Below are 11,726 nucleotides of genomic sequence, written 5' to 3'. Positions count from 1 at the left end.
ACTATATGGCCAAGGGTTTGTGGACACTTGACTATCACACCCATATTAGGGTCTTCCCCAAACTGTTGCCACAAAGGTTGAAGCACACATTTGTCTAGAATGTTTTTGTATGCTGTAGCATTACAGATTTTCCTTCACTGGAATTAAAGGGCCCTAACTTGTTCCAGCATGACAATGCCCCTGTGCACAAAGCGAGGTCCATGGTTTGCAAAGGTTTGTGTGGAAGAACCCTGACCTCAACCCCACTGAATACCTGTGGGATGTACTGGAATGCCAAATGCATCCCAGACCTCCTCCTCCAACACCAGTACCTGACCTCAGTAATGCTCTTGTGGCTGAATGAGCACAAATCCCCACAGCCAATATTTAGTGGAAGAAATTCCCAGAATAGTGGAGGTAATTATAACAGGAAAGCTTGTTCAACAAGCACGTATGGGTGTGATGGCCATGTGTCCACAAACTTTTGCCTATATAGTGTATATCATACTTATGTAAGTTTATATAATATGCGAAATTCAATCACAATGGGTTTTGACTGTCTACAAAGTGCTAACATTTTTATATGCCCAGTTTCTTGTGTATATTTACTCTCTGTGTCTTTAGTGTTGTTTGATTTATATTTTAATATTTTGTTTTGCTCTTTAATGAATTTGATGTCAGAAAACATGCAGTGTGATGACTAGTCCTTGACACAGTTGTTTTATTTGAGCTGAGCTTAGGACAAAGCAGGACTCACTAACTGAGCTTCAACAGTTACTTGATTTCTGGGCAGATCAACCCACTTTTGCACAAATAAATACTGCAGTAAAATGTATTGGAAAAGAAAGGATCTCTATTTTTCTATACTTTACAAAGTACAATTTGAGAAGCATTTCTTGATGCAACTCTCCAGCTCCAGAGTGATCTTCAGCCCCAGGATGAAACGCTTGTTTAGGCCGTAGTTTGTGTTGCCTTATAAACTGTAAATGTGCAGTGAGGATTTCGAATCCATTTGCATTTTCGTTTCTCTCCATGATAGTCTGAGACCAAAAGAATGCAGGCATTTGTATATATCCTGATTGTTATTGAATAGCGGATCAGAGGCTTTTTGCTGCCTTCCCTGTTTGAACAGCACACTTAGCCTATGCTGATTTGAGAGAATACACTGACTTTAATCTTTCCCTGTCCTCACAGAATGCTAGACTGAAGCACGGATACGTCTCTCTCTCTTTGAATGGTAAACCTGCAGGATTCTCATCTCATAGAAAATTGTGTGTACAGTATGTGTTTGTGAGAGAGACTCTCACCAAAATATTGCATGCACTACAATTCCTCAGGAGCTTTAGGAAGAAACAGTGACTGTATAAGAAGTTGGTTTCAATAACTGAACCTTAAAGAAGATCAGTTGCTAACTGGATTTAAAGGGCCTCGTATAAGACTCATCCTAATTCCAAGTCATTTTCTTTATAATATGCCTTATTATATATATGCCTTACATTATTGCAAGTACAGTCATGAGCAAAGTCACTTCTTCTTTAAAATACTTGCTTTCAGTCGAGAATTTGCAATGTTATATCTATCAGATTGCACTGCAATAGGCTGGAAATAGATCCTCAAATCGATTTTGGGAAGAGCAAAATTGAAAAGCGAAAAAAAAAAAAATATCCAATGAACCTATCAGTCTCACATAGAGATGAAGGACACAAACAGTTTTTTTTCTGCTGGTATACTGCTGTGGTGTGCACTCCCAGTGGTGGTAATTTAGCTAGAGGCTACTTCTCCGTGTTCTTAGTGTCAGATCCATCTGGCAGGCTGGAGGCTGTGACCCTAATGCAGCCCTCTTCAACAATCTCACCCTGTCAAATAAACCTCCCCGAGCACAGAGAGAGAGAGAAAGAATGTCTTTGGCTCTAATAATATTTTGACCTTTAGCTATATATGATATATATGATATGAACTTACAGTACAATCAGTTTCAGAATTCAGAGCTGTTTGTCATGGGTATAATGACTTAAACTGACAACAAAACTAATTTTGTCATGGCAGTGGGGAAAAGCAATGGTAGTAAATTGGCTAGTCTTGTATCCATTAGGTAATACAACTATAAAAAATAATGATTAAACTTCTATTCAATACATATTGTGTAAACATATTGTGTAAAGGTGGGATCAGTGATTTTTGAAGTCAGAATATTTAGTGAAGTTTTCCCCCAGCTACTAGTTAAGCTACCAGTTTGCTCAGAGAGAAAATCCAGGTCTTTGTTTTTCCCTGAAAGCAGGAGAAAAAACCAATGATGTGGATGAAGAACATCCAACCATGTCGCTACCTGACTGTCAGTTCCATCTGTCAATTCAGAAAGCTCTTTTTTACACGGCCATTAGGTGCTCCAGATGAGACAGCTTTAAGGAGTGGGGCTTTGTAGGGAACACTGTAGTAAGGGGCTGTATTTGGTTGAATTTTGTTGTTTAGTGTAGACTTCCAAGCCAGTCTTCTAGCTATTGCTAAAGAGTCTGGTACTTTTAGTCACTAAACATGGTCAAGAATCCTACTTTCACAGGAAAAAGCCATTTGACTGTCATTGCAAATGATCAACTACAAATGAAATTTCCTGTAGTCTGTCAGCAAACATGCAAGGTACAGTTTCTGGTTTACTTGCCACTAACTGCTTCAAACTAAATTCTGGAATTACGTTTAATGGCATTATGCAGGAGATGTTTTTCATTACTGTGACCTCTCATAAGTTGGTTTTCCTGCTGGTAATGAGTGCACAAAGGTATGTATACACATTAGCAAAAAAGTGGACAATAGGTGTTGGAGCATCTGAGACTAAGCTTCAGTTAGCTTTCACCAAAATGGTATGTTGCCATATGGTAACAATGTGCAGTAGAAGGTTAAGTCATTGTGGTACTAGAGAAAAATTGGTATTTTCTTGGGCCAGAGCTGACAATGGGGTTGTTTATACTACCTGTTGATCTCCTGTGTGGCCAGGCAATTCTATAGGTTATAATTAAAATCATTTTTTCTTGCCCATTTTTCTCCCAATTTGGTCATTTGCTAATTCCCTCCCACTGGATAGCTCTTACCTAGTACACAACACCTACCAAGCTATCAGCTGTGAGGACTAACACATGCTTCCTCCGATACACTGCATTTTTTCAAACTGTTGCTCATACTTCATAACAGAGCCACAGAACACACTCAGAGGAAAGTGCTAACATGCTACAGTGGCAATAGCAGGCAAAAAATAATCATTTCTCCCTCACTTATCAACAAGTAAACAAACTGGCTAATTAGCCCTACTGTATGAGCCTTCATGGCATACCACTTTTTGTGTTACATTGATTATTACAAAATTATTACATATTATTACAAAAAAGATGTTCAAGGGCAGTGAAAACAGAATTTCAGCAGGCTGAAATATATATATATATATATATATATATATATATATATATATATATATATATATATATATATATATATATATAGTGTGAACACTTAACACTTTTGGAAGATTATTAGAAGTGTTAATTTCGCCTATGTAAGGTGACTTTCGGGATACCTTATATAGACAATAAAAACCTCATGGAAATCATTTTAATAGTTCATTTCATTTGATGTACAAAAACACAACACTTACTTTCTTTTTGCCTTTTACTGATCTATAAAGAAAATTTAAAGAGATGGAATATAATTAACCCTTACAGGGATCATTAAAGCATGTAAATGTAATTAAATGCAGTAAATATTTTTTCTCACAGACTGAATCCTGCAGTGAGATCCACCATTTCCTATGAATTGCTTGCCTGTACTATAGGAGATATGACTGTGTGCCCTAATCTATTTGAGCTTGTGTGCTTCCTTTAATATGTTATAACTTTCTTTCACGCCTGCATGCATTCTCTCTCTCTCTCTCTCTCTCTCTCTCTCTCTCTCTCTCTCTCTCTCTCTCGTGAGTGGACAGAGAGGATGAGATGATGCTGATGCTGATCTCGGGGTGGTGAACTCCTGTGGAGGAGACAGAAGGTCACAGCCCGTCTCTGCAGATAAGAGTCTCCACTGGCAGCAGTGGGCGAGGAGGATATACTCACATGATCTAATACAGTGAGCTCCTGATGGATCCTGACACCTTAAAGCAAACATAGCTGCAGAAACACCACTGATATCACAGGTTATTACACATTATAACTGATTAATAGGAACAAAGTGCAAATGCACATAGACTACTAGAAACTGTAAAAAGCATTTTAAATATGCAAAACTATTGCAATTATTCTATTATTCAAATAATTTTTATTGGTTTGTTTTCCCCAGTGAACATAAATAATAGTATGTTTCGCGGTCTGGGGAAACACACTGGATGTTGTTGTGGCCAAACAGCCAAAAACATTTGAAAAGCCATGAAAAACTGTTTTTTGTCCCAGAAAACATAAATACAATATATTTCACCAAAGCAATGTGGAAATGTATTTATTTACTCTTTAATCTCAGCTTGACTATCTGCCTGCAAAGAGCATGTTGCAGAAGGAGCCAGTTAAACAAACACAATAGTCTGCCTCAATATGTCTAATGCCTTGCTAACTAAGTGTGTTTTCCTCACACAGTGAATATGCTTTGATCAAGACATGGTGGATTATACTGCAGCTTTGACATAGTGAACCAGAAATAAGCCTAATCAATTCAGCTATCAAAATCTTGAGGCTGCGGTGCTGCAGTCAGAAATGGATCCTTTAAATGCATTTTTCTCCCTTTTCACTTTATTTTGGAGGTAATCAGACTTTAAAATGATATAACATCACTGCTAATTGAGATACCTGCAAAAGACAAACATATTTGGTTCAGGAAAGTCTGGAATTTTCAGAGCTATGCATATTCGAAAATGCCAAGGTTTCACCATATGAAGGGTTTTCCCAGGCCACAAAACATAAAAAAAATCTTATTTAAGACAAAACAGTAAGAAAATTGAAGCAAAATAGAAATGACAAATGTCTGATCTTTATAAATATGAAACCAAATAGGATTTTAGTTCCTGTCACATTTCTTATCGTCTGTACACTGTAATTTATACATTTTTTATCTGTTGCTTTTGTTCAAAGAGAGTAATACCTGTGATTTCTTATTGTAATTCTTTCTATTGTTTTATAGTTTTCAAATAACGGAGGTTTATGATCTAATACATGAGATATATTAAAATAAATGTTAGTGTAGGGCCTGGGTGAACGTGACCTTCATTGGTAATTATACTTATTAAAATGAAGCAGCTTCATAGGCAGGATATGATTGCCTCTAATCAAAAGATGACACAGTTTGTTCTGTTTGACGCAATTTGGTGACTTAATTTGTTCAGATTACTTTACCAATCAATACTTAAGTTAAATCTAATAGAAAAATAGACAAACATACAGCAAATTACAATACAAAGAGATCAACAGTAGATAAATTATTTAACATCTCATGTGAACCAGGCAGCAGGCTTTTATTGCCCATTAGCTTGAAAATTATATTTATTTTAAGCACTGGTCATCCTAACACAACGCTTTCATTATAAATTAATGATGTTTTGAAATGAATTTTGACATTTTTGCTTACATCACTGTGAAATAATGTGGTAATATTGATCAGGAAAGCAAAGAGATGCTCCAGAAATTCCATGCCACTGAAATGAGTTCCAAATGCTGCAAAGTGGGCACGTTGTGCACATTAACTATTGGAAGTCCTTGATCATTTCCCCTGATTGTAAACCTCATTAATTCACTGCATACCTCCTGGTCCCTCTGCTGCAGAATATTAGAAATCAGTTTTGATAATAAGTCTTTAATATTTAATATGCGCATACATGAGCTACAGCAGGGGAGCATATGAATTAATTCCTTGATAGAGGCTTTTGAATCATGAGAGTTTATGTATGAAGCAAGGAACAAGGCAGAGAGGTAAGAAGGAAACATTGCTGAAGTCTATTCTTAGAAGTTTTCAATTAAGGAGAGTGAGAAAAGGACTTCCTTAGGCGACACATGAACATGAAAAAGTACATGCTGAAAATCCCAAGAACATCACATTAAAGGCTGGGTTTTTAGTAAAATGTATCGCAATGGCATATGACCTATACAGTTTCATAGACACAGAGCTAGCCTGTGTGCAGAACATTAAAAAAAGACAAAAGCTACCTCTCCGCCAGAGGAAACACACAGAGTTCCTTAATCAATGATTCACATCGTGGCCTGAGGAAAATGTGAACAAGTATCCATCATGATTTCTCAGGCAATTACAGAGGGCTTGTTTGTCTAAAGAGTCATCCAGGTTCACTCACAAAAGTGCTGTTTCAACTTTGTTGGATGATTTTAATAGCCAACATATCTATCTTATATATCCTGTCTGTGGATTTCTGTCTGACTCTGAATATGACAATCTGAGCATGTACATTATGTGTCTTTCTATTCTAGCCTGAAGATATAAACATAAATTTTGCAAAGCATTGAGTTTGTTCTCCTGCAAACCATTTTTTTTCTTTAGAAGCCTATTTAGGGTTATTATCTTCTTGAAACTTTAATCTTTCAGACAAGGTGTAACCTTGTGGCAGAGGCACTTAGTTAAATTCACGATGCCATCAATCTTCACAAGAGTAGTCTCACGGGTCCAATCACTGTCAAATTTTTAGCTGACTTAGATTTTTTGACACTTTGTTATGACACTTATTGCAATTAATGGTATATAAATTGATTATGTACCGTCATTAACCATAGGTCTCATTTGTTTTAAAATCTTTTCAGTTTTTCCTTCGGTGGCTCTGGTGTCAGTGTGGAGGTGGATTGGCTAAGACAAATTACCCCTATGTGTGAATGCATGTGTACATGAAACTGGAGAACCTAGAGGAAACCTATATGGACATGGGAACTGTGATGCAACAATTCTGCTCCACCTGAGAAAATCATTATTTCTTCAATTGTTGGATTATAAAATTGAACTCTTAGTATTTAATGGTTATTTTCCCATTCTTTATGCTTAGTTTCCTAAATAGCACCTTCAAGTTTACTGTGCTTTATATACTGGCTTCAATGCACAAGTAATAGAATGTATCATTTTTAATATACAAAGACATTCCTATGAATTGGCATGATCAACTTGTTGCATTGTTGGGAAGTAACCTGATCTCTATAATCCTAACTGACAGGGAAGAACTTTGCTCTAAGCTGCAAGATAGTGTCCGAGCTAATATTAATTTAAGCAAACTTAAGCCAGGCGCTTGGCTAAGTCACACATAGCTCTATAAAAAGAAGATTTCACAGGCCAGTGGCTGCACATTTAAATTCCATCACCATAATCACAAATTCAGCATGTGGTACTGAGACAGACTTCCCTAAGGCTGTAGATGTACAGCAACCTGAACACAACAAAGAACTTTACTGAAAAACACAAACAGCTTAGGAAGTGATGCAGACTTTGGTAGTAAAGTTAGTCTACCAAATTTCCCCTTGGAAATTCTAAGCGGTTTCCATTGTAGAAAAATATTCCATCAGTAGTGAGAGTCTCAGAATCGGATATTCTCTGTAGAAATTTGCTTCATCATTCGGTCACACCGAAGTAAAAGCATTCAGATGAGAACATAAAGGATTCATTAGAATTGCTCTGGTAATAACTGTTCCTCAGATACAGTGAGGGAAATAAGTGTTGAATGCGTCAACATTTTTTCAGTAAATATATTTCCAGTGAGACTATTCACATGAAATTTTCACCAGACGTTGGTATTAACTCAAGAAATCCACACATATAAAGAAATCCAAACATTAAAGTCCAAAAATAAAGTTATGTGTAATAAAGAGGAATGACACAGGAAAAAAGTATTGAACACGCTAACTGAAATTTATTTAATACTTAGTGGAGAAGCCTTTGTTTGTAATGACAGCTTCAAGACACTTCCTGTATGAAGAAATTAATCAGCCGCAGTATTCAGGTGTGATTTTGGCACATTCTTCTAAACATATTGTCTTTAAATCTTGTTAAATTGGATTCAAGTCAGGTGATTGACTGGGCCATTCTAACACCTTGATTTTATTTGTCTGAAAGCAATTGAAAGTCTCCTTTGCTGTATGCTTTGGATCGTTGTTCTTCTGGAAAGTCCACCCACGTCTCATCATCATCCTGTGGATGGCAGCAGATTCTTTTCAAGAATCTCCCGGTAAAGGGCTCCATTCATTGTTCCTTAAATTATATGTATATAAGTCTGCCAGTACCATGGGATGAAAAACAGCCCCACACCGTGATGCTTCCACCTCCAAACTTCACTGTTGGTATAGTGTTTTTAATGTGCAGTGCCATTTCTTCTCCAAACATGGTGTGTAGTATGACAGCCAAAAAGTTCAATTTTGCTCTAGTCTGACCAGACTACACTCTCCCAGTATTTCATTGGCTTGTCCACATGAGTTGTAGCAAACTTTAAACAAACTTCGACATGCCTCTTCCTTAGTAATGGAATCTTGCGGGGTGAGCATGAGCAGTGGAGTGCGTTCCCTATTATTTTCTCTGTGACGATGGTACCTGCTGCCTGCAAGTGTTTCTGGAGCTCTTTCTGAGTGATCCTGGCTCTTGGGTTATTCTTCTGACTGTTCTTCTGACTCCCTGGTCAGAAATCTTGCGAGGAGCTCCTGTGTTGATGATGGAGTGATGTTGCCTCCATTTGCTTCGATAATGGCCCCATTGGTGCTTTTCTGGAGGATTCAGATCACTGAAATTAATTAACTGAAATTAATTTGCACAGATAGGAGGTACAATTACTGCTTTTTCTTAGCGTGTTCAATACTTTCTTAGCGTGTTCAATACTTTTTTCCTGTGCCATTCCTCTTTATTACACTTTAACTTTTATGGACTTAATGTTGTGAATTCTTTATATTTCCGGATTTCTTGAGTCAATACTGATGTCTGGTGAACATTTCATGTGAATAACCTCATTGGAAATATATTTACTGAAAAAAATGTTCAATACTTATTTCCCCCACTGTATACAGATGACACTTTTACTTCGTTGATTCATTTTTTCATCTTTGGTATCTGTTTAATCCTGATTAGAATCATGGTGGATCGGATGTTTATCCCTGGGACACTGAGCACAAGTTGGAGAAATATCAGAATTGTCCACCAGTCCATCTAAGGGCATCCTGGGCACAAATTCACACCTAGGGGAAATTTAGTGTTGCCAATTCACATACATGTTTTAAGAGGTATGAAGAAACCCAAGAACTGGGAGGAAAGCCATGTGAATACCAAGAGAACATGAACAGAACTACACACACACACACACACATACACACACACACACAGTAACCCAAGCTTATTGATCAAACTTGGGATCTTGGAGATGTGAGATGGAAACGCTACCTGCTGCACCACTGTGCCACCCAGATGACATCTTATTAAACCTAAAAATAGAACAGTAATCCACAGAGGCTGATATGCCTGCTAGATGGTTGTGCAAAACAGATGGTAAATAATCTTTTGAGCCTGTGTACTGTTGCATGAAGGCCAAAATTCACTTTATGTTACAAAGCTCAGTGTCAGTCCACCAAGACTGGCATGTTTGCAACAAAATCACTCGAGCTCTTAGCTGCATCCCGCTGACTTTACATCACCAGCCCCAAGTCTACTGCACAGAGGGGTGGAAATGAAATCACTGGCTCTATTGCATGGATGAGAACCACCTGCTTCCTTACACTGCATCTGATGGCATTCTGTGAGAGACACACCAGGGAAACCCAAGCCTGACAAATTATACCCGACACCTAACAAGCTGAGCGGTCAGTGATCTCCCAGCAGTGGCCAGTCCAGCAGAGGGAGGAGCACAGGGTGCTACCATGCAGGGTTGAGCCCAATTCCAATACTAAGAATACATGATATTTATGAGGAGTGCTGATATGATCACTGGTGTGGTGCAGATCATAGTCAACATGGGTCCAGTTTGCGTGGTGTCTTCATAACAGTTTTGCACTTCATAATGGGACATTTTTCTATAGTTAATGTTAGGTTATGGGGCAATTTGACCCATTTCCACAGTTGAGATGTCTGAAGTACTGGTTAATCTCTCTTTTTCTCTTTGAAATGTTTTGATTTTTCCTCATTTAGGGTCATGAACTTATATACAACTATTTTTTGTTATGGCTTGTCTCAGACAAGCCATAATAAAGGTTGATTATTTTAAGCTGTTCTTTGCTGTGGAAGTCATTTTGACCCATAACATAATGGATGTAACTTTTTTCTCAACATAATAGAAGGGTTAAAGAGATACTGTAGTCGTTTTTCAACCTAAACTCTACGTACTGGGGTTACCACAGGCACCAATTTTGACCCAATTCCCTGTACTGGGAACGAAAGAATTGTTTAATTCACTCATTCACAATAACATTGTAAAATATTTGACATTATGTTGCAGATTAAAAACTATAATTGTTACAATCAGACTATAAAGATGTGATGATGAGACAGATGGCTCTTTTTTTTTGTAGTTTTAGCCAACTTTTTAAAATATAGGAGCAATACATTAAAAAGCATTTCAAATTATTATCATTATCATATTATCATAATCATGTTTATAAATTATGATGTTTTCTCTAACATTTCTGGTATCCATGTGTAAACAGACCCTGACAATAATTAACACAAATTCTTTCCTCTAAAAGAGTAGCCCCCTCTTGCAGTAACCTTGGGTATTATATTGTGAATTTCCAAATATCCTTGACTGAACAATTTATTAATGTACTGAACAAAAATCCTACATTTATACCTTAATGTTTATTGACTGCACTAACTACTGCTCTTAGACTTACAGTGGGGTCCAAAAGTCTGAGAGCACTAGCGAAAATGCTTATATTTTCATTCTTGTCTAATTTAATGCAAGATTTTTCATTGCAAATTATATCATCGACAACAACTTGAGTGAAAAGTAGTACCTTTTACATATTTACATGAATATCGGAGTTTCTTAGTTTTTGCTACGTCCCCTTTTTTGCTTTAATGACAGTGTGCACTCGAGCTGGCATGGACTCCACAAGTTTGTGCAAAACCTTATGATCCATTTTAGATCAAATCCATCATCTGAATCAGAGTGTCATCTGAACACACGCTTCAGTAGAAGAAATTAGGCATGAGGAAAATCTGTACAAAGCAGATAACATGGGCAATATCACACATTTGCTTACATTTAGAAATAGTACAGAATCTTGAATATTAAATATTCAAGTTATTGGACATTTATTTTCTTTGTTTGAAATATTAAAAAATTCTAAAAGCCCTCTGTTTATTTCCAATTTATACAAAATGTCTTGAAAAAATCCCAGCTTTTCAATGTGCTCTCAGACTTTTAGACCCCACTGTATATTATAAGTGAGTTTTGAGTAAACAGGTTTTCCATATTTCTCTCAGTACAGGGAAATATGTTAAAAATCTTGTCTGTTGTTATTACATGAACACTACTGATGTGATGGATAAGGATTGCCTACAAAATATGGAATGTTCCTTTAATAGTGCTGTTTAATTTGAGACTTGGGATTAATTGCAATAGTGGTTTCCTCCCCCAGTCAAAAAACAGGCGTTGAAGGCTAATTGGCATTTAGAGAGGGAGGGATATACCAGTTTATCCCGGGGCAGCACACACACTCACACACATTTACACCTAGTGACAATTTAGCTCAGCCAATCCGATGTGGTATGTTTCTGGGAGGTGGGAAGAAACCAAAGAACCTGGAAGAAACCCACATGGATAA

This window comes from Ictalurus furcatus, chromosome 16, assembly GCF_023375685.1.
Source record: "Ictalurus furcatus strain D&B chromosome 16, Billie_1.0, whole genome shotgun sequence".
Lineage (NCBI taxonomy): Eukaryota > Metazoa > Chordata > Actinopteri > Siluriformes > Ictaluridae > Ictalurus > Ictalurus furcatus.
The sequence above is the reverse complement of the archived record's forward strand: the minus strand, read 5'-3'. Positions refer to the sequence as shown.